At 41.7% G+C, this 22708-nt stretch overlaps 1 protein-coding gene across 1 annotated transcript in view; it reads right to left on the bottom strand.

Annotated features, from left to right (window-relative positions):
* The window catches only part of LRMDA (leucine rich melanocyte differentiation associated), a 1164713-nt gene that overhangs the window by 753253 nt on the left and 388752 nt on the right, over positions 1-22708 (bottom strand). The gene's annotated exons all lie outside the window — the stretch shown is intronic.

The following is a 22708-nucleotide window of genomic DNA, read 5'->3' as shown; positions in this document are numbered from 1 at the left end:
TGCCTACAGCAGCTAAGAACAGTCTCAACATGGTTCAAATTTTCTCTTCCCAGTTTGTAGAACTGGGAGTTAAGGCTGCTTATCAGTTCCAAGTGTGTATGTGAACTGAAGGTCCATAAGCTCAGGAACTGTATTGTTTGTCCATGAACATACAACAGCAGAAAAAGCTAACAGGGCAAAGGAACGGAGGGAGAGAAAGCAAATGTACTGAGAGAATAGAGAAGACCTCCGCACAACTTCTATGAGCAGAAGGAGGTGTAGCTCTGCAGAGCTTTCTAGATTCCTGTCCCTGCCCCCATGGCCATACATTTAGTGTTGGGGTTCTATAAGATGACTCTCTATCTCACATCTTTATACCAATTCCTGTTTTTTGCTTCAAAAGGACTAAGTTTCCGAGTAGGTTTCTGTCACTTACGACCAAAAGAACCTTGGCCAAAGCTCTTCAGCTAACTCAGTGTGAAAGTATGTGTGAGTGTTTATGAAAGTCGTTTCTGAGACAAAGCAGCTGCAGGCAAAGGAATGGAATGGATTAACTACTACCCTTGACTAAAACACACTAGAATGATTGCGCAGAATCACACTAGTTAGAGCTCCCTTGCCACACCACAACTCCTCTTTCTGCCCACATAAGAAAACTGACCCATATCTTTCAAAAGCAATAAACAGTTGAGCAACGCTGCCGTCATCCCATCCCCAACTTTCCCTTTGAGAGCCTGAATCAACCCATAGGTGGGACCTCCCATGAGAGTTTCAGCTTCTCAGAGCACACAGCACAATACAGCAGACACTAATCCTAATGAAGGCAACCCTCTGCCAAAGAGCAACTCTAGTCCTTGGTTGCTTCTTACTTTCCCCTGGGGTCTCTAACTTCCCTTCTGGTGACTCACGGGCTCTTTTGGAGCACCTCACCTTATAAAACCTTTATACGGTGTTGCCAATCATATTCAACTAAAAAGCCCCAACATTTCAAGGCCTAAAAATAAGTAACCATACTGGCAAAATGACAGGCAGCTGGAGACATCTGGGATAGATAATGCCAACTGGTACCCTCTCCAATAACACCACATGGAAGACTATGTTCCACCAAACCAATAAAACCCTCTCTGATCTTGAATCAATCATTTAGCGTTTACTGAGCATTCTCCAGATTGCCTGGGTTCCATCTCACTTCTGTTCCTCACCAGTACATTCTTAAGAAAGTGATTTAACATCTCAGCACCTCTTCTGGAAAAAAAAAAAAAAAATGGAGATAACAGGAGTAACTTTCATTGGTTATAAGTGATGATTAAATGAATTAATACATAGAGAGCATTTTAACCTCCTGGCACATAGCACTGAATAAATGTTAATTTGTGCATCAGCCAAAGTAGGCTAGATTATTCTTTAATAACAAACAAACCTTAAATCTCAGCAGCTTAAAGCAACAACGGGTGGGTTCTGTTTCATTCTACATGTCCAATGTGGGTTGGCTAGTGGAGAGGGGGCTCTGATCACTGCAGTCACTTAGGGAACCAAGCTTACAGAGTCTCCAGCATCTTATAATATTGGTCTTTCAATAAAAGGCTTTAGCATTTACCATAGCATAAGAAATGTGCACTGTTTACTGGGTCTTAGATGCTTCTACCTAAAAGTGACACAAATCACTTCTGCTCCCACTGAATTGACCAAAGCAAGGCATATCTAACTTCAAGAGGGAAGGGAGGTGCAACTCTCCTACGTACAAAGGAGAGGAGAACCTGAAATGGAAAGTGGTAAGCACTAGTAACATTCGCCATGACTATGTATTATTATTATTTCTCTGTATCAGACCCTATAGACATCCACGCTCTAGGGAGTATATCACGTATGTAATAACTCTGATAGGACACTCGCAGACAACAAACCCACTGCCTTATGCTGGACATTTGGCTTTGATTTCTCTGCATGTGTGTACGGAGAGAATTCATTTTTGATGCTGGGTCTGGCGAACATCAAAAATGCCAGGTTGTTCAGTTTAAGGATCCCATCAAACCAGTTGCTTGGAAGAAGGCAGAAAAGTACCTGGAGAATGGCCTAAACTGACTGTTATTTAGTAGTAATTTTTAAATAATATATTACTTTCTCTCTACTTGGAAAATCAATGGACACAAGCTTTTTTTGTGACCAGTATTTCTGTTGTTTTGGAAGATATTATTGCAAACTGAAAGAGCAGTGTTAAAATGCACTTAGGAGCTCCAATAATGTGCAACAATTTTCTTCAAACTGCAATAGAAAAAAAATCAACTGAAACATGAAAATTTAAAGCCCTATTACCCGCATTTCGCTCTGTAACGTCCCACTTCCCATCACTTCGAACACGCATCTTAAGTGTGCTAATTGGAAAGGCTCTGCCGTGTATACAGCTCTGTTTTCAAGATGACAACTGCTTTGCTTTTATCACTGGGCTCAACACCAAGAGGGGGATCATTTTCAAAATTCAAAGCGTTTTGATCTGGCTGTGTCAATCGGGCGCCTGCACTCGGCTGGTATTCACAGAAAAACACATGAACATTTCAGGCGGTGGGGCCAAGTCTAGGGAGAGGAAGGCATTACTGAATGACTCAGTGGGAAAAGGGTGTCCTAAGATTTAAAAAAAAAGGTTCAGTAACTGAAGAGACTGCCAAATGATCCTCCCCTGCTTAGGAAAGCTCACTGAATATGCTACAAATGTTTATTGAAAAGAAAATCTTTAACTAATAAATCCCAAAAAGGAACACTCAGGCAGCTTAAGTACCACCCAGGAAAATGAGCAGAGATACTATCAGTTTACACACTTCTCCTCCACAATGACAAAAACATTGGGCAGAAGACAGCTGATGTGTGGTCTGGTGAGTGACTCATGCCTATGAAGAACTCTCAAAAAAAAAGCCAACATTAATCCATGCTTCTGTGAGTCACTCCATGTCAGAGCCCTATCTACCAGACCGAAAAGTGCTAGAGAAGGAAGTTCTTCACTTTTTCCCTGCACAAGTGACACTTCCAAATGGTTCGCACATGTAGGACTAAGGCTACAGAAAGGATAACATTCAAAGGAGAACCAAAATGTAAATTCAAGAATATCAATCCTTCCCAATGGTGACAAATGGATTAATTATCTATACTGGGGGCCGCGTGTTACAAAGTTCACCGAAGTATTCATGACAATGAAAATCTGGCATTTCCATCAATCAGAGCTTTCTCTAGGACAATACAGAGAGGTGACATTTTGATCATGCCTTCAACTCAATTGTTGGAACAAGCACATGGTGATCAGTGAAAAGTAACAAGTACACAACCCTGTCTTCCAGTCAAGAATTTTCAACAGAGGATTCATGATGAGGGTACCACAGATATCTGAAATTACATGCAAATTTATGTCTATGAGACATTAAGCACAAGCAAAAGGACACATATACACTTGCCCCTTGAACAGCACAAACATTAGGGGTGCAGACCCTCCTCTCAGTTGAAAAGCCCTGTGTAACTTATAGTGGACCATTCATTTATGCAGTTCTTCCATATCTGTGATTCCCTAGCCATATATTCAACCCAACCTCAGATCATGCAGTTTTATAGTACTTACTACTGAAGAAAATCCACCGAGAAGTGGGCCCTTGTAGTTCAATCCCAAGTTATTCAAGGGTCAACTGTATTGTGTGTTTTCTTAAAAACGTCAGTGTCTCAAATAGCCCTGTTGAGTAAAACACCTCTAACCTAGATCCACTCAAAGGATATCACTCTCTCCAAATATGAATCCTGAATCTTTTGGAAAAAGCTAAAAGGAGATCTGAGCTTGTTCTAACTTGGCAAGCATCCTTACATCTGGAGCAATGGTTCTAAAGCTTGACTAGTATGCATGGAACTTATTTGGAGAGCTTTTCAAAACATAGACTCAGCTTCCTCATGAGACAGTCTCATTAAAGTCCCAAGTAACTGAGATATAAGCAGTCTATGGACTACCCTTCAACAAACTCTGGTCTGATGGTTTCACCCCATGGGTCAGGCGCCACAGACAACTGAGTGGACCTCTCTTAAAAGGGAACTTCATAAAAGCAAGGCCTCCACTGCCTTCTGTTGGGTGCTCTAGATGGCCCTGTTGTCATCTCCGGGCTGCGCTGCACACCCTGTTCCCCTGGCTCACCTGACCTCAGATCTGCCTAGGCCTCAACCTCTTGCCTATTCCTGTTCTGCTAAGGTGACCCATGTCACCCAGGCTAACTATAACACATGTCATGCTCACCAGCCTGAAGCTGTTCTGGGGAAGTTGGCTCCTGTTCCAAGGGCCACAGTGGCTCTCATCTTGGACACTGTGGATTCTCCCCAGGACACAGCCATAACCTGTGGACACAAGCTCACTCCAGTTATTTATTGTCAATCAGATCTGCTCCTACTGGGTCCCCGGTTCACCTAGAACAGAGCCCAAAAAGATGGAATAATCACATAACATAATTACAATCTAATGAAAATGGCGAGGTATGAGGGAATAGTTATGGGGACAAGGTGTCCCACTAGCTGAGAAACACACAGAGCCTATGGCCCTGAATTGCAAAGTCTCCTATTCACCTCTCAACTAAACTAGCAAAACAGACTTACAGAGATAATCAGGCCCCAGAAGAAAGTGTGTGTGAATAATGGAAACAAAAAAATATATAGAGATTCTAGAAGCTCTGTCAATAATCGCTGGCTGGATTCCCACTTCACCATTTAACTATAAATCCATACTCACTAAGGATTGTATCACAGATCATAAATACCTGTTTATATCATGTCACCACATTTGGAATTGCCCCCAGAAAATCATTAACTGGCAAAGAAAGTTTGCAGTTTGGAACATGGTAGTAATGAAATGCTCCTCTGCATTTCCTACTCACAGTTGAAAGAGCAGAAACAAATCTCTAAATATATATATACTTTAGCACACAATCATAAATATCTACCACCCTTCCCAAAGACACAATGCATGTACTAATTTATACCAGGCTGCTAACTTTTTGTTTCATGCTATATTGATGGACTTGACAGTTTTTCGAAGAGTTTATAACTGCAGCAGTGTTGATCTTATTTAAAGAGAATATTAAATCAAATCCCTTGTCATCGGCATAAAATCTCCTTTAGCATCAACAAAAGGCGGCAGTTTTTATTGATTCCCTGATACAAAAGATGTATGAAGTGGACGGATGCTGCTCTGCCAAAAAAAAAGTCACAATTAAAGCCTGTGAAAACTATTAGTCATCGTAAAGGTCATCATCGACTTTTAATGGCATCCTAAAGGGAAACAATATGCTTCACTTCAACATCAAGGGCACAGAGAATAAAATAAAATAAGATAAAATTTCCAGGGTGAATATTGCAGAGAGTTCCAGGAAGCCTTATATAAATACTCATTGTATCAAAAGGCAACCCTAATAAAACATAATCCACATCACTCAATTCATTGTCCACATTCATGATGAGGGAATTTCCAGGGGGACAGCTGCTGAAAAATGCATGCACACAACCAGATGTGCTAAGTCTTACTGAATGAGCTGGTACAGGAAGTAGATCTGCTTCCAGACCTGAGGAGAGATCACAGACTAATCAGGAAGTAGAGATGAGGGCGCGGGCTCCATTTTTGCCAGCAAAGAGCAGGGAATCCCCCTGCCCCAGGCCCTCAGCTTCCATACTTGAAGAGACTGAGTCTAGTTTCTTTGCTTCCTCTTAGGCCAGCGAGAGCACATAGATGCACTTTTGCAGGCTGACTCTGATTGCTGGAGTAACACCTCTCTGGATCTCAGTTTCCTGAATCCTAAAAGGAAGGATTCTGGATTGGCATCCAAGCAGGGCAGAAAAGAGTGTCCTGGTGACTTAGCCATGTGCTCCAGGGTTGCCAGAAATGTGCATGGCAGCAGCCAAGCCAGCTCTGAGCCCTAAAATGCCAAAATTATATAAAACTCACCCCAAGAACATTGTTGCTGTTGTTTAGTCGCTAGGGCATGTCTTACTCTTTTGCAAACCCATGGACTATAGCTTGCCAGGCTCCTCTCTCCATGGGATTTCCCAGGCAAGAATACTGGAGTGGGTTGCCATTTCCTTCTCTAAGGAATTTTCCCTACCCAGGGGTCAAACCCATGTCTACTGCATGGCTGATGGATTCTTCACCACTGAGCCACCTGGGAAGCCCCAAGTACCTTGCAGAGAGCACCTAATACATTATCAATTGACTCATGCAAGATAAACTGCTGTCTTGTCAACCAAGGCTATGTACTAAGTTCAGACCTCAGCAAGGGAGGGGGATGGTGCTTAACAGTAAAGGAGAAAAGTGCCATGAAAATAACCAGGAAGCCAATCTAAATTCCATCCATGTTTACTAACACACTGGGGCCTTGGGACCTCCTCCATTAAGGAATAGTGGTTAAGAGCTTGGGCCCTGGACTGAAATTATCAGTCTTCAAAACCCAGCTCCTCTACTTGCTTAGCTGTGTGATCTTGGAAAAGTTAATTAACTTCTATGAGCCACAATATTTAAATCTTCACAAAGAGGACAATAACTCTGAATAAGTATTTTTATTATCTCTATTACCATTACTGTCACTACCTTGTACCATTAATGCCAAGAAAGCAGCAGGTCAGATGAGGATACTACCCAGCAAAGCCATGGATAATTCTCACCGGGGGCTGTGGAGAGAACACGTCCACTATTAAGACAGGCTGCAGGAGGCCTCGAGGAGGAGCTGAGCCAGCAGCACTCCAGAGGATGAGCCACATCTGGGGGGTTACAGTCAGGGGAGGGGGGCCTCAAACGGAAGGAATGACATGAACAGAAGTAGAAACGTGAAAATGACGGCAGGCAGGACTTTCTGACACAAGGGCTTCACTGCAAGGTAGAGTCAGTCAAAACCGTGGAAAGCCTTAAAAGTGGACTAGGAATTTCACATTTTCCCAAAGTGAGTGTGGAGGTAACGGAAGCGGTGTTCTAAGAAATTAGGGCAATTCCTCATGAAGGCTTAGAAAGGATAAACATCATTACTGGAATCAATGCCTAAAGATGCTTCTCTGAGTACAGGAGGAAAAAATACATACACACATACAAGTAAAGTTTGAAAACAGCACAACACCTTCCTCTTCTTTGGAACCATATGTTGAAGTGTGCCTAATAAAAATATGCTTTCATATCATATACAAATGCATGCTAAGCACGCTATACTTTTCAAAGTGCTTTCAAACACACTGCATATGAATGGTCCTCAGCCACCTCTGCCGCACCCCTTGTCCATCCATCAAGTATTTGGTCATCCCAGTTGACGTCTTCCAGCTGGTACTACCCCAGAAAGACATTTCCCAGATGAAAGACACATATGTATTTCTCCAGAAGGCAGGACCATCTCATCTGTGACTTTTGGCATCAAAGACCTAGACTGAGAAAGGAGGTGTTTTCTCTACTTGGGCTTGATACTGCTTAAATTCACCAAGACAAGGTTGATATTTTTCCAAAAAACAAAAGGAACATCCTTTAACAAATAAATAATTTACAAATGTCCATGTATGGTAGGCCTCCTTAACAAGAACCCAACTGAGCAACAAAAAACACTCTTATGTTTTTTGATAAGAGTATAATAAGATACGAATATTCAAAACCTGCACTTAACTCATTACTCAGAAATATGTCCCTTGCTCAAAATGGATAGCTCCTTAATTCCACCTCCAAGAGAGTAGGAGAATGACACACCTCTCTTTATGCACTCCCTGTTTAGAATCAACATAAAGATAGGTATATTATGTTTTCTGCATAAGACCGATCAAAGAACGGCACAATACCGTGCAGCCTCGGCATTATTCTGCCCCATTCCCACAGTCTTCTATATGAATTCTTGTCATTACATCAATTTAATCCCCTGCCATTTTCGGCCACTGTTCATCAGGCTGAATGAAAAGCACAATAGCCAGCATTTAATGTGACGGCACCTTGTTCAAACCTGCCTCCTTTAAAGCAAAAGTTTGTCGGATGCACAAAATTCCCTTTACAGCTCATTTGAGATGCATAAACAATCCCAAAGACAGGAAAGAACAAAAAGAATAATTTGCCGTTTTCAGGATCTGGGCTGCTTGAGGGAAGCCCTGAATTCTGGACTCTCTGTAGATGGCAGGGCATCTACAGAGATGTCTCCCACTCCACCTCACCCTCCAGCAGATGAGCCCAGGACTGCCCAGGCCCACTCCCCCATCGGGCTGGCTGTGCCTTTGCATCATCTCCTCAGAAGGCTCTCCCTCTCCTGACAATCCCGGAGGGGGAATGCAGCTTCCCATCCATGCCCCACACGCCCCTCCACACACAAACCCCGGGCCATATGCTCACTGCTCACTCCATCTTCCATGCTGCTTCCATGCACCGGGATTTAATAGAGCAGCGTCAGCCACAGGACGGACCTCGAGCTAAAGTCACAATGAATTGAGAGGTGAGGACATATTCTGCATGCTCACCCCCCAACAGGGATCCCAGAGCTCAAACATGCAGAGGCCAGAAGGAGCATGAGGAAACGCAAAGTACACATCGACCTAACGAGAACAATGCTGGAACTGCTCTGAAACCCACCAGGTGACACCTCTGCCAGCAGGAGGTGGTCTTGCGAGGCAGAGAAACGCAGGACACAGGGAGGAGAGGCATTTCAGAAGCCCAGGACACAGAACAGGAAGAACTGTGGGTCAAGGAACCCCAAGCTACATTCTCTCCCCTAATATCCACTGTCTAAATAAACCAACCGTGGCTAACACAGGGATCCCAGCACACAAGGCAACAGTCTTATCCCAAAACCACAGGTGATCACTGTAGCCTGTGATCTGTCAGGGGGAGTCAGGGCTTGTAAGCTGGATCACTCGTCAAGTCGAGGATGGGAAAAAAGGACCTGAACAGGAAGGTGATCGACTTTACCCTAATGGGCTACCCGGAATCTTCCCGCGGTGCCGTGCTACAGTGACCATGCCTCAGCGTAGTCACGTCTTCACAGAAGTGTGTTTGGTTGTTATGACAGACAGATTGGGAGAAAATCCATAATCTTACCAGAATGTTCAAAGATGCTTTTCAAGTTTGTAGAGTGATGTCTCCCCATTCCCAGGACCATCAACAGCTTGAGAATTAGCCCAGATCTAAATAAATATGAATGATTAACAAGAAATAAAATCTACGAGATTTCTTGAGTTTTCAGTAACCCTGCTAAGCTTCATGGTTTACGTCACATTCAGGACAAAGCACTTTGCTGCCACTCCCATCACAAAACATCAGTGAATTCTCAAAGATAACTGAGTTGTCTTAAAACTTTTATATTAAAAAATTCTGATTACTGACTTCCCTGCTGGTCTGGTGGTTAAGAATCCACCTTGCAATACTGGGGCACAGGTTTGATCCCTGGTCTAGGAAGATGCCACATGCCACGGGGCAACTAAGCCTGTGTGCACAATTACTGAGCCCACCCACCTGAGCCTGCAGGCTGCAGCTACCGAGCCCTCAGGCTGCAGCTACTGAGCCCTCAGGCTGCAGCTACTGAAGCCCAAGCACCTAGAAGCCCTACTCTGCAACAAAAGTAATCAACTGCAATGAGAAGTCCATGCACTGCAACAAAGAGTAGCCCCTGCTCGCCGCCACGAGAGAAAGCCTGTGTGCAGCAAAAAAGACTTACCACAGCCAAAAAATAGAATAAATAAATAAATCTTTTAAAAATTCCAATTATGAAAATATGAACTTAAATCACAATGCCTCTGGTCTTGTGTATGGGTGAGCCTTCTCAAATCAAATTATTTATGTCTTTGCCATAATATTAATCTCCCTCCCTCTCTCCTTGCTTTTCTCTCACTCTCATTCTAAAAATCTGAATTGCAAAAGTACCACATACAGAGGTTCATTCAGTAAGAATTGATGGGTATAGAAATCACATAAGGCCTCTGTGGCTTCCAGGAAAGTAACCTGTCTGGAATCAATGACTTCAAAAGCCCCTTTCATCACCATCTTATAGATACCCAGAGTCCTGATCCCTTTGCATGGCCTCAACCACCCCACCAACACCCAAGTCCAGTTCTACTTGTGAATTTTCCTAGCCACCAGGCCAAATTTACTGCCAAGTCAGGTGCCTGGAAATACTGATGCCTCCCTTTCGATTCAGATGTTCCATTCACATCCATCCTTATATGTCTCACTGTGATACATTTTCTTCTTAAAAGATCCTTTAGTCCTGTATGAAATAGAGGCTGTGCATCTTAGGTAAACCATACTTCTTTCTGACCAACCATGACCTCACCAGTGAATTTGTCCAAGAATGACTCAGATTAATACCTATACATTCTCCAACCCCTACTTCAAGCCCCTAGCTCACTAAGCCTCTGTACCTGACTGCTAAATGGGTTCCCTGGTTTATTTTACAGATAAGAAAACTGAGGTCTACACGGGCTAAACAATAAGACCCTTGGCCTCATAGAAAACGTCCTCCAACCAGCACTGGAGGAAGTCGGTTCTTGACTATTGAGAGTCCCTGAAGGGCATTTGTGAAGAGCGTCACCAGAAAGGTAGTGCAAGAGGAGGGGAGTCTCTTTTACACCAGAGTTCTCTCCTCACCACAAGCCAGCTTTACTTCCTGTCAGCCTCTACACTTCCCCAGCCTTCCTGTCTGCAGCAGGCAAGACTCTCCATTCACTCCCCTCAGAACACAGTATCCACACACAGGGACCATTCAGCTCAGGCACTGAGAAAATTGCCTTCTCAACCCTTAGTCTAAACCCTACAAACTCAAATTAGCCAAAACAAAGGACAGATTTTTTTTTTCCTTAAACCATATATCCTTCCTACTCATAAAGGGTTTCTACCTGCCTCAATTCTATGAATTGTCTCCTCCTAAAACACACACATCCCAACAGTAAGCCCCTCCCAGAGCAAGTTCCAGGGCTCCAGTCCTGGGGAGCAAGAGCACGCACATCTTGGGGCTTTGAACATGAGGAGACGGGAAGTCAGAGAGGAGGGATCTTCAGCTGGGGCTGGGAGGAAAATCGAACCCTTGAAAACTGCAAAGCACAAGATGCCAAAAGAGATCCCTCACTGTCGCAGCTGCTTACCATAGAAATCTCTCCTCATTTGGGGATGACATCAGCAGACTTGCTTTTTTGTCACCAGTCACTCCGAACTTGCTTTAATTATGCAGCACACCAACAGAAATTTTCTTTCTGATCACATAAATCACATCGCCCTGACACTGGGCTCAATAGGCACGGCTGGAACAATGTGGTGAGAGCTATCGACTCCATCGCTCAAGTCCACAAGGTGTATCATTTAGCCGAGAGTGATAATTAGACGCAGAATATACTGAAAACTGTCAATAGGCATGTCAATAGGAGAACTCTTAGCATCTAACACCCAGTGAATCAATGGTGTTTTTCAGCTATAAAATCAAGAAAATGATAGCTTTCAAATGAATGGTGGAAAGGAAACAGGAGACTCCTTGGGGAGGAATAAAACAGCTCAATTTTCCCTTACTGAGTGCCTCTCCAACTACCTCACTCAATGGAAAAGGTCACAGAACATTACAGCAAAATATCTCTGAAACAAGATGTACAACAGCGCTGGGACATGACGTGATGCCTGGGCACCCCATGAAGCCCCCGCTCTCTCTGACCTGGTGGGAGTGGTGAATAGGACAGCAGATGGCAGACCAGAACCAGAGGGCGGGGCCGTGAGAGCGGGGAGGAAGGTAGTGACGGGGCACCGGGGAAAGACGAGTGACCCAACCAAACAAAAGTGAGACCCGGTGCAAAGAGTGGGGGTGTGGCAAACGGGGTGCCTGAACCCATCACAGAGGAAGTGAGCAGTTGGACTGGTTGCTGATGGAAACACAGCCTCTCAGCAATGATCAATTACATTTCACAATCAATGTCAATATTAACAGGCAGTGCTTCAATGCTGCTCCAAGTACTCTGCACATAGGACTTCATTTAATCCTCTATGCAGTTCTATGCAAGGTCGCATCATTAGCCCCATTTTAAAGGTGAGAAAACTGAGGGACAGATAGGTTAAATAACTAGCCTGGGGGCACACAGCTGGTAAGCAGCAGGGCTGGGATCTGCACCCACTGAGGTGTGCTCTTACACATCACAGTTTGCTGCCCCTTCTGCTGGCCTGGCAGCACTCAGCTACATGTGCTTGTTCCCTTTTAACAAGAGCAGGTGGCTGGTGGACCTGAGTGATACTGTGTGTCCCTGGGCAAGTCTTGGGATTTCCCAGGGTCTCTGTTTCCTCATGTGTGGGGAGTGGGGGCATGATCATGAGACCTGGGGAGTATGTTACAAGGTACTAAGGTAAGTGACCTTACACCCTCTCACTGACACCCTGAAACCTGTAGCACTGTCTCCATTTTATAGTTAAGTAAACAGAGTCTTGGAGAGGCTTCATAAACTGTCTCTGATCACACAGAATGTGTTAGAACCCAATGGGTCTGACTCTCCAGTTATGCTCTCAAATGATCACACAAAATTGAAGACTGCAAGAAGTCTCTGTGCTCAAGTTGTCAGGAACCAATGGTCAGTATGCTTGGCGGCCCTCCATAAGTGATGGGAGGAGGCGGAAGGGCAGGGGAAGGAAGGAGAAGGGGAGAACCAGGAGGCAGAAGAGAAGGAGCTGGGGAAGTACACACATCAATGCGCACATCTAGACAGGATCGCCAGCAGCTTAAGTAATTACCAAACTAAGAAATGTACATGAGTTGCTATTTCTAGTTTCAGTCTAGGTTACTGTTTATTTAACTGATTTTTGGTGCTCTCTTTAACCACTCTTACTGTATTAAATGGGGGGGGATATTTTTAATCAAACAAAGCAGTAAATCTAATTTCAAGTAACACTAAACATTTACTAAGTGCCAGGTTCTGGACTTGATTCTCTTATTGGATAGAAAGTACCTAATCTTCTTTGTTTTTGAAACTATCACTTTTTAGAAATAATATCCTCTTTAATGTGATAAAAAAAAAAGAAAACTCTACCAAAGACACTGCCTTCAGTAAAGTAAACCAGCTGTCAGACCAAGGACAGAAATGGCAATCTTATAATTAAGTAATCATTAATGGACATTAGCCAGACAACATTTGCAATGACTTAACCAGAGAGGTATGTGGCTATACACGTACATAATCTAATATTTCACCACGCCCAAAGCTTCATGCTAGGTCTGCCTCCCCTACTCAAGTTTTCTTCCCTATTATGAGTATTTTCCTATGTAGTGGGAGATTCTTCAAGATCTGATTACTGCAAGGGCAAGAAAGAAATCTGGAACACAACTGATTCTGTAGGTAGCATCACACGGAGGACAAAAGAAACTCTCAGCAAATAATATCATTTGATCAAAATCAATCTTTCCCTGGCGGCTCAGTGGTAAAGAATTTGCTTGCTAATGCAGCAAATGAAGGTTCCATCCCTGGGTGGGGATGATCCTCTGGAGAAGAAAATGGCAAGCCACTGCAGTATTCTTTCATGGAAAATCCCATGGACAGAGGAGCTTGGCAGGCTGCAATCCATGGGGTCGCAAAAGAGTCAGACACAACTTAGCAACTAAACAACAACAACCAATCAATCCTCATCATCTGTCATCAGTCACAACAGTTCTCTAACTGGTCTCCCTGCTTTGAATCTAAGATAAAGGCTTTAAATAATTATGTTATTTCTCTATACAAAACCATCCAAGTTTTCTCTCTCTCTCCCAGAGTAAATACCAAAGTACTCACTATGGCTTCTAAGGACCAATATGCCAACTTCACTCCAGACCACAGGTCTCCTGGCTGCTCCTCAAGCTCACTGGTCACATTGCTGCTCAGGGCTTCGCATCTGCTGTTCCCTCTGCCTGCAGTGCGCTTCCCTTAAATCCTCCCACAGGAGGCTTGTTCCCATGCTTCTGCTCTCTGCGTAACTACTTCCCACACCAGCAAGTTCTTACCTTAACATGCTCTCTGAGCACATCCACAGACACACCCACTAGCTCCTGACTGGACTCCTCTCTCTTCAAAACACTGATCACAAGATGACAGCTGTTTACTATTTGTTTACTGTCTGCTTCTTCCTACTAAAAAGGGAGCTTCGGGGAATGACGACTTTGTTTTTTTTTCTGTTTTTTGTTTGTTTTTATTCATTGCCGAACTACAAATGCTAAAACTGTGCTTCATGCACAGTAGGCTTTCAATCTACCACGAACGAATACATCCAGATGTGCAAGAAAAGATAAAGTTAAAAATCAGTGATGAAAATAGTCAAAGCATCAAAGTTAATTCCAAGCATCTTCAGAGAGAGAGCACAGCTGGAGATTTCCTCCAATAAGCATGCAGGTCATTCTTATTAAAAGACATTCACCAGGAAAAATAGAGTAAGGTGAGCCAGGGGTCCACCTGAAGACCCATGCTCACTGGAAGGGGTTTGCATAATCAAAATATCCCAAGTCACCAAAAATGAAGAGTGAAAAGAGCCCCAAAGTTCTTTCATATTGCTAACCCCATTTTCAGCCCTATAGAATAATATGAGAAGGCTTTTCTTACTCTGACAACAATGAAGTAAACTATGTCAGACCAACTCTCTCACAGATAAAAATTATAAACTCTGGGGAAAACATAAGCAACAATTAATTGAAGGCACTGGAGAGCTACCAAAGCAGGCAGAAAATGGAGAGATTCAATGACCTTTATTAAAGAAGTGAACCATATCAGGTGATATCTATGTTTAAATGGCTTTTCCATTGAAATCATTTTGCAGTCTGCACTGCACAAGGCAGCTAGAACTCAAAATGAAATCTGTAAACTCACTATCTTAAAAAGCCAGAGATCAGGGTTGACCAAGTGGCTGGAAATTATAAAGGGAAATCCCAGAAGAGAGGAGTTACAGAGATAAGAAATCTGCATATATCACTTCACAAATCCCTAGATCATTCCCAGGAAAATTCCAAGTAGCCTGGCAGAAACTAGCAAGTGAAATGCTGAAAAAGCTTCTAGACATTTCATAAATTGTCCATCATGAGGGATCAGAGTTCAGTGTTGTAATTCTGACAAGGTAAAGTGACTTAGTCAATACCTTGGGCTTTATATCAAAACCCCCAAAGGGAAACACTTAGATGTACAGACTGTGCCCCAGGATTATGACTTTGCACTAAGATCAATAGCAAAATTAAAACAGAGTTCCCTAAGAAGATCTAAAAAGAAGACTTCAGAAGTTTAAGGTTATCAGCCAGTAATGTAAGTGCAAAAATCAATCAAGAACAGAAGTTAACAGTTTTCAGAGGGATATAAGAGAATCCAGAATCTTTGCAATACGTTAACACTGTATCTTGTATACAGTTTAAAAAAAAAATTCTTCACAGAAAAATGACTCACAGTCAAAAGAAAAATCAGGCAAGATAAACAGACCCTGAGATAATCCAAATGTTTAAATAAGCAAACAAGACTTTAAAAAGGATATTATAAATGTTTTTAAGGAATTCAAAGAGAGTCAAAATCAGTTAAAAAAAAAAAAAGGAAGAATTTCAAGCTAAAATTTTAAACTACAAAGAAATAAGCAAATTCTATTACAACAGTAAAGTATCTAAAAAGTCAAAATAAATTACTCAGTGATATTAACAGCAGATGGGAATTTTATGGGGGAAAGGGACTATTCAACTTGGATAGAGACCATTAGTATTTGAAGATCAATAATATTTACCCAATCTGAGCCTCTGTCAAATACGGAACAATAAGTGGTCTGATATACATGTAACTGGAGTCCCAAAAGCTGAGACCAAAGAATGAGGCAAAAACAGCATTTGAACAAATCATGGGCAAAAATTCCCCATATTTGTGAGAAACAACATACTGATCAAAAAGGCTTTATAAACTAAAGTTGATGAATATAAAGAAAACTACAGCAAGGTTCTATCAAGGAAAGAAAGTTCAAAAAGTATCTAAAGGACAAAGACACATTTAATTCAGAAGACAGAAAAACAACTGATAGCCAACTTCTTACTAGAAACAATGCATGTCAGAAGTCAATTGAAAAAAATCTTTAAAAGAAAAAACAAACCATCAATCCAGAATTCCATGTGCCACAAAAATATCCTTCAAAAATAAAGACAAAATACAGAGTTTTACAGATAAATGAATATTGAGATAATTTATTACCAGATGACCTTCACTATACTAAATTATGCTTTATTAACACTTAACAGAAGTGTTACTAGGCAGAAACATATCTATAGGGAGAATGAAGAGCACATGAAATATGAAATATTTATATTAAATTTATCTTTTTTCAATATCTCTTTAAACATAAACTGACAGTTGAATACAAAAATTATAAAAAATATATCATGAGGTTTTTCATATAGATGCAAAACTAATGACAGAATAGCACCAAAAACTGAGGAGATGGTGAACAGAATGGAATTCAACTATTGTGAGGTTGTTACATTTATATAACATTGTATAATGTTAACTCTTGAGTAGGCTGTGGAGAATTAGGTATAACTGAGGATGCAACATCTAATCTATGAAAAAAAACACCTGATCTATTGTATTTCATCCATACTAAAAATTGTACACTTCAAAACATACCATTACAAATACTTAAAAGACGAGATTCAGATTGGGCAAAAATATTTGAAAACTATATACCCGATATGGGAATTGCATCTACAATATACAAAGAACACTTTATAAGTCAATAATAAGGACACATAACCCAATTTTAAAATGGACAAAGATTGCCTGAAAACTAAAAGCCTAATAAAATATTTTCTATCCAGTTCTTTACAAAGTTTGCCTTTTTACCCCTGGCTTAAAACCATAAAGGTTTATTGCTCATTCACACTCCATGTTTAATCAGGCGACAGCTAGGAGTTCTGCTCCATGTCATCCTCATTGTGGGACCTGCTGATGGAACAGACTTCAGTAATGATGTTGGTCACTGTGGTGAGGGAAATGATCAAGCTCTGAAGGCTCTTACACCAGCGATTAAATAGTCTGGCTCCAAAGTAATGCATCACTTTTCCTCACAAGTCCTGAGCCAGAACTCTTTCCATGACTCCTCTCTCACAAGGGGACCAGAAAATACAACCTCCCATTTGTTTATACATGTTCCTGTAAGTTGAGAAGGACTAGGATATTTGTCAAGCAGCAGTAAAGACTACCACAATTACACTGAGAATCAATCAATCCAGGTGTTCATTTCCAACAAACATGCATAACTCTGCTGAAATACTGTCCTATTGGGTGGAAGTCCTAATCCTAGAAATTCTAAAAGATGCCTCTAACCCTTCCCTCTGTCTCTCATCTCAGTATTTAAGAACAACTCAACATTGCTTTCTGTCCTCATGATAGATCTAGACGGCAAATCTGACAAACCACCACCTTCAGGTTTAATATTCTCAACAGGAGTTCTAGTCCTCAAGAAAAAAAAACCAACACTCTGTAATCCAGACTCTGCCAAACCTCCAAAACCCTGCAGCCTCATCTCTTTCTGCCACTGGTTCCATTTTTGTCGTGTTGGAATACACTTATAATTACCTAGGCATATCACACCATTGGTGGATTCCATCCAAACTACTAGCTCTTGTAGTTTTCACTCTAAGGAATACCTTTATCCTCCTAGTCTCACCCTTTAAGACTCAGTACAGTCATTATCCTATCCAGAGCTTTATGTGATCATCAGTCAAAGAGAACTTGACTACTACTGCATCAGACCCAAGTATCAAACAACCCAAATGGAATCACATCCAAGGTATTTAATCTCAGTAGTTAACTTACCCCACTGGGTTAAATGACAGCTAACTTACATAGTACTCATCGGGAGCCAGGTTTCATGTTATCAATTCATTAAATTTCAGCTCAATTTATCAACCTATAGATAGGTTCTAGTGTCATCTCTATTCTATAGATAAGAACCATGAGGCATAGGGACATGACTTAATTTGTACAAGATGACACAGGTGGTGAATGGGAGAGCTGGGATATGGCTAGTAGCTTCAAGGCATACTTTAAAAAAAATAATTATATATTTATTTGGCTGCATTGGGTCTTAGTTGTAGCACATGGGATTGTTCATTGTGGCTCAGATGATAAAGAATCTGCCTGCAAGGTGGGAGACCTGGATTCAATCCCTGGGTTGGGAAGTTACCCTGGAGAAGAGAACGGCAACCCACTCCAGTATTCTTGCCTGGAGAACCCCGTGGACATAGGAGCCTGGCAGGCTACAGTCCATAACATCACAAAGAATCAGACACGACTGAGCGACTAACACTTTCATGTCTTTCACTTCTCATGGACTCTCTAGACTGCAGTGAGTGGGCTTAGCCGCTCTGCAGCATGCAGAATCTTAGTTTCCTGACCAGAGATCAAAACTGTGTCCCTTGCACTCCCAAGGCAGATTCTTAACCACTGGACCATGGGGGAAGTCCAAAGGAACACTCTTAACCACTCCATCCCGCATTCCAACCCTAAGAGCAGACAGGTCTGTCTCCCTTTGAGAGTTTAAGGTGTTCAGCAGCAAAACCTGCATCTCATTCCTTCCTGTGCTCCCTGGATCATTGATATTTAGGCAACAGTAGCTGCTTAAATCAGGGTTTGTTCAGACGAGATAAAGGAGACCCTTGATTCCTCAAAACCAACCTTTCTACTAAATAAAGTCCTCTTGACTAGTGACATTTAGGAAGTGGACAGATAATCACCATATATACTTTTTCCTGGATCCCAGCCCTTCCTCCAGGGCTGCTGGCCAACCTAGAGATGGAGACAAGACACCCAAATTACAGATCATTAGAAAATGAGCTACTCTAAGTTGGGACAAGCTCTATCAATTCAGTAATATTTATAGAATCCTGACTATTTGGAAATGTAAGAATTTGGCTTCTCTGCACAGAAAACAGCACAAAGCTTTCCTAAAAGTTTTTCCTTCCTCACATAATTATGCTTTAAATTGTTAATAGCTATAATTATGGAAGATGGCATTGTTGTGCTTGCAATTTTTCCTATCCCCCTTGGTATTTATTGATGATAAATGGCTTTATTAAAAAATAATGATAATTACCTTGTTTGGTTGTATATCAATATAGTTTCAGTTTTTCTTTATTACCACTATAGAATTTTATGGATTGCCAACATTTAGTTCTTTTATTGGTTTATATTCTCTTGATGGTATAAAAAGGGGGAGGAGAAATTAACAATAGTTTTATTCCTTCACTTCCTGACTCCCTCTAAACTACCCCAACTCTGTGAAGAAAGCAATCTAGAGCTTCATCCCCACGTGATTATGGGAGGTTATTATTTTTTCTGAAAATTCTAATAATTAGTTGTACACCCCAGAAAGGGGAAGGCTCTTCCCCCACGATGCACCTCACAAAATCAGCACCCATGGCTCAAAATGAAGCCCCCTTTGCTTAGACCAGAGTTTACAACCAGCTAAATTAGTCACAAGAAGATCATACAGGCAAATAGCTGGTCTTAGTGTTCCCCAGAAGAAAATTCCATCTAGTTTACTAAATATCCCCAAGAATCATCACAGCAAAAGCCCCTTCCCCACAGAAGATAACACTGGTTCTTGGTTAATTCCCTCCCAAAGGGAATTCCCCATGGGTCCCATTTGAGTTCTCTCTGGAGACGTGAAAGACCAAGAAGACTACATGTCCCTTTGTTTATCAGTGGCCCCTCACTGGAGAACAAACACCCAGTTCATATTCTCAGCAAAACCAAAAGCCAGAAAAAAGCAAAAACCAAACCATATCAACGACCCCCACACAAGCAGTGCAAGATTCTTTGCAAACAGTGCATTTTGCAATGTTTCATCAGGAAGTGAGGTCTGAGTCATTAGCACTAAGAAGAACAGTAGGAGCTCTTATGGTACTTGATAAGAGACTCTTATTTGGAGGAAGAAGAGTACAAGCAAAAGAACACCCCATAATCAGACCCCCTCTGGCCAACCTTGGGTCATGTTCTCAACCTCTTTCCTCATCTCCTTCCTTCAAAAATGATCTCAGCAACACCTGCAAGGATTAAATGAGTTAAACACCTGGTACACACTTATTGTTTAATAATTTAATAACTCCCAATAATTGCTTAATCCTTTCTTCTAGCCCAGTGGTTCTCAACTGAAGGTGATTTTGACCCTGGCCCTGGAGATATTTAACAATGTCTGGAGACCTTTTTTCTGATCACAACTTGTGGAGGGCCATACTCCCAGCACCTAACAGGGAGAGGCCAAGGAAAAATAGGAAAGGGAAGTCGCTCAGTCATGTCTGACCCTTTGCGACCCCATGGGCTGTAGCCTACCAGGCTCCTCTGTCCATGGGATTTTCCAGGCAAGAGTACTGGAATGTGTTGCCATTTCCTTTTCTAGGGGATCTTTCCGACCCGTGGCCCAAACCCAGGTCTCCAGCACTGTAGGCAGATGCTTTACCATCTGAGCCACAAGGGAAGCCATCTTCCCTAACCATTGCATTAATAACTCTTTTCAGAACCTCTTCTAGCTTTGTATAGCACAAATACTGTACTATACACAGGAAAGTCACCCCAACAAGAATTATCTAGCCAAAAATGTTCATAGTGCCAAGATTCTAGTCTAGTGTGAATTTTTTTTTCCCCCAATCAGGACTGTTTATTCTCCTTAAGTTAGCAAAGACTTACTGAGAACCTATCATGGGCAAAGCTCTGTGCGAGGCGCATCCTTAACTACCTCAAAATTTGGATGCCTGCTGCCATTTTCCCAAAGCAACTCCCATCCTCAAATAGTGTCCAACCCTATGAACATCAAGCCGTGGTTTCCCCTTTCTTCTTGATGCTGCTGTCAGCGGCCCTGAAGTCAGACATGCTGTGTGTCAGAGCAAAGACCTGTATTAATCAACAATTCCAAATATAGCAGCAGCAGTTTGAAAATCAAAGAATGGGCCTTGGGGACATCAATATTTGCATGTTCATAATAAATACTTAACTACACATCTGTGCGATGTTCAATATAGTTGGGGGAGAAAAAGAACATTTATGTTGATTTTTGGTCAAGTTCCATGACTCAAGCATCTGATGCACCCAGGAAATTTAAAGCTAAACAGTCATAAAGATGATTTTAAATATATTTATAATGTGCACTTATGAATTGGGGACATGGTTGATTTACTCAGAGGTTTTTCCAACCATCAATTAAACCTACTGCTGCCCCTTGAGTCAGTAAAATAATTTCCCAATCTGTGTATTAAACATTCACTTTTCCCCTATCTTATGCTCACCCCTACAACTCATAATGATTCCAGATTTAATGTTCAAGGCTTGGTTTTATGGTTGAATCCCAGCTTTAATGTTCAAGACTTGTTTTGGGGTTTTTTTTTAATTCTTCTCAATGTCTTACATCTGTATGAACACATTTCTCCATGTGCAAATACCCCTAGTTACATTCATTGTGAGTTTACAAACTGCCAAGCTCTGCTCTAAGTGTTTTATAGTCATGATCTCATTTCAACGTGAAAGAACCCCTACAGAAGCAGATTCTATCCCCCATTTTACAGGAGAAAAATGGGAGGCCCAGAGAGGTTAAGTAAATTGGCCAGAGTCACACAGCTAGGCAGGGTCAGAATGAGCATTCACACCCTGTGTGTCTGGTTCCAAAGTCATGTTCTTCACCCTTCTCTATAATGGGAGGAAATAGAACCCTTTGTAAAGAGGCAAGTAGTGTGCACACACGTTGACCTAGCACATCCACCGTAAACTATCATCTACAAACACTAATTCACATGCAGAAAAACAGACACACCCACATACATATATAAGTATACATGTAACAAAATGTTTACTATTGCATAATTTGTAAAGGAGGGAAGAGTAAATAACCTAAATAGGAAAGCAGACCCATGCTATGAAATGAGAAAATTCCATTCAAAGTAGCAGGGAAGGTGGAAAAAAGGACTTTGCTTACCCATTAGACATTCCCCCTTCCTCCTTAGTAACAAAACTGATTTTATTCAGGGTGGAAGGGCACCTAACAAAGACTGCACTCCCAGTTTGCCTTTCAGCCAGGGGTAGGTAAGTACTGATATATGTTTAACAACCAGCTCTTCCTTACACCAATTTCTATGGGGTAAATTTTCCTACTATGGCCAATTCAAGCTACCAAGTTGAGGTCAAATGGCTCACAAAAACTCCTAAAACCTAATCAATTTTTCACAAATAAGGATAAACCAGCTCTAGCACACGACTAGCTATTTTTCCTTCCTTGCAAGTGGGACAGGTGGCATGTGCTTTTTTATTCCCCTCTTCCATTCTTTTTTCATCTTGCTTGGAAGTCAGATATGACTGGACCTCCAGAAGCTACTTTGAGTCATGAAGCAACTTAGGAAATGATGATGATTCAGAAAGAAGATAGAGAAACAAAAGAGAAGCCTTGTCTCTGCTGACCTCATGAAGCTAAATTATAACTCATACTTCCTCATTGGAAAAAAAAAGTGAAACTCCTATTTTAAAGCCATTGTCAGTTTTAGTTTTGTTACACGCTATCTAACTAGTGCAGAGATCCTCAGATTTTGCTTTCACATCTCTGTTACATGTACCTTTTACAGGGAAAAGGTTTTCAGAACTATTTGCAAACAAAACAGACCAAAAAATATTTAAATTTAGTGGTTAGGTCCTTATTAAGTGTTTTCAAGTTGTCAATTCTTGCAACAGTATCCAAGCATCATAGCCAGAGGGAAAAAGGAAACCAGGGAAAATCACATGCCTGGCA

Source organism: Odocoileus virginianus, chromosome 7 (assembly GCF_023699985.2).
Source record: "Odocoileus virginianus isolate 20LAN1187 ecotype Illinois chromosome 7, Ovbor_1.2, whole genome shotgun sequence".
Taxonomy (NCBI): domain Eukaryota; kingdom Metazoa; phylum Chordata; class Mammalia; order Artiodactyla; family Cervidae; genus Odocoileus; species Odocoileus virginianus.
The sequence above is the reverse complement of the archived record's forward strand: the minus strand, read 5'-3'. Positions and strand labels throughout refer to the sequence as shown.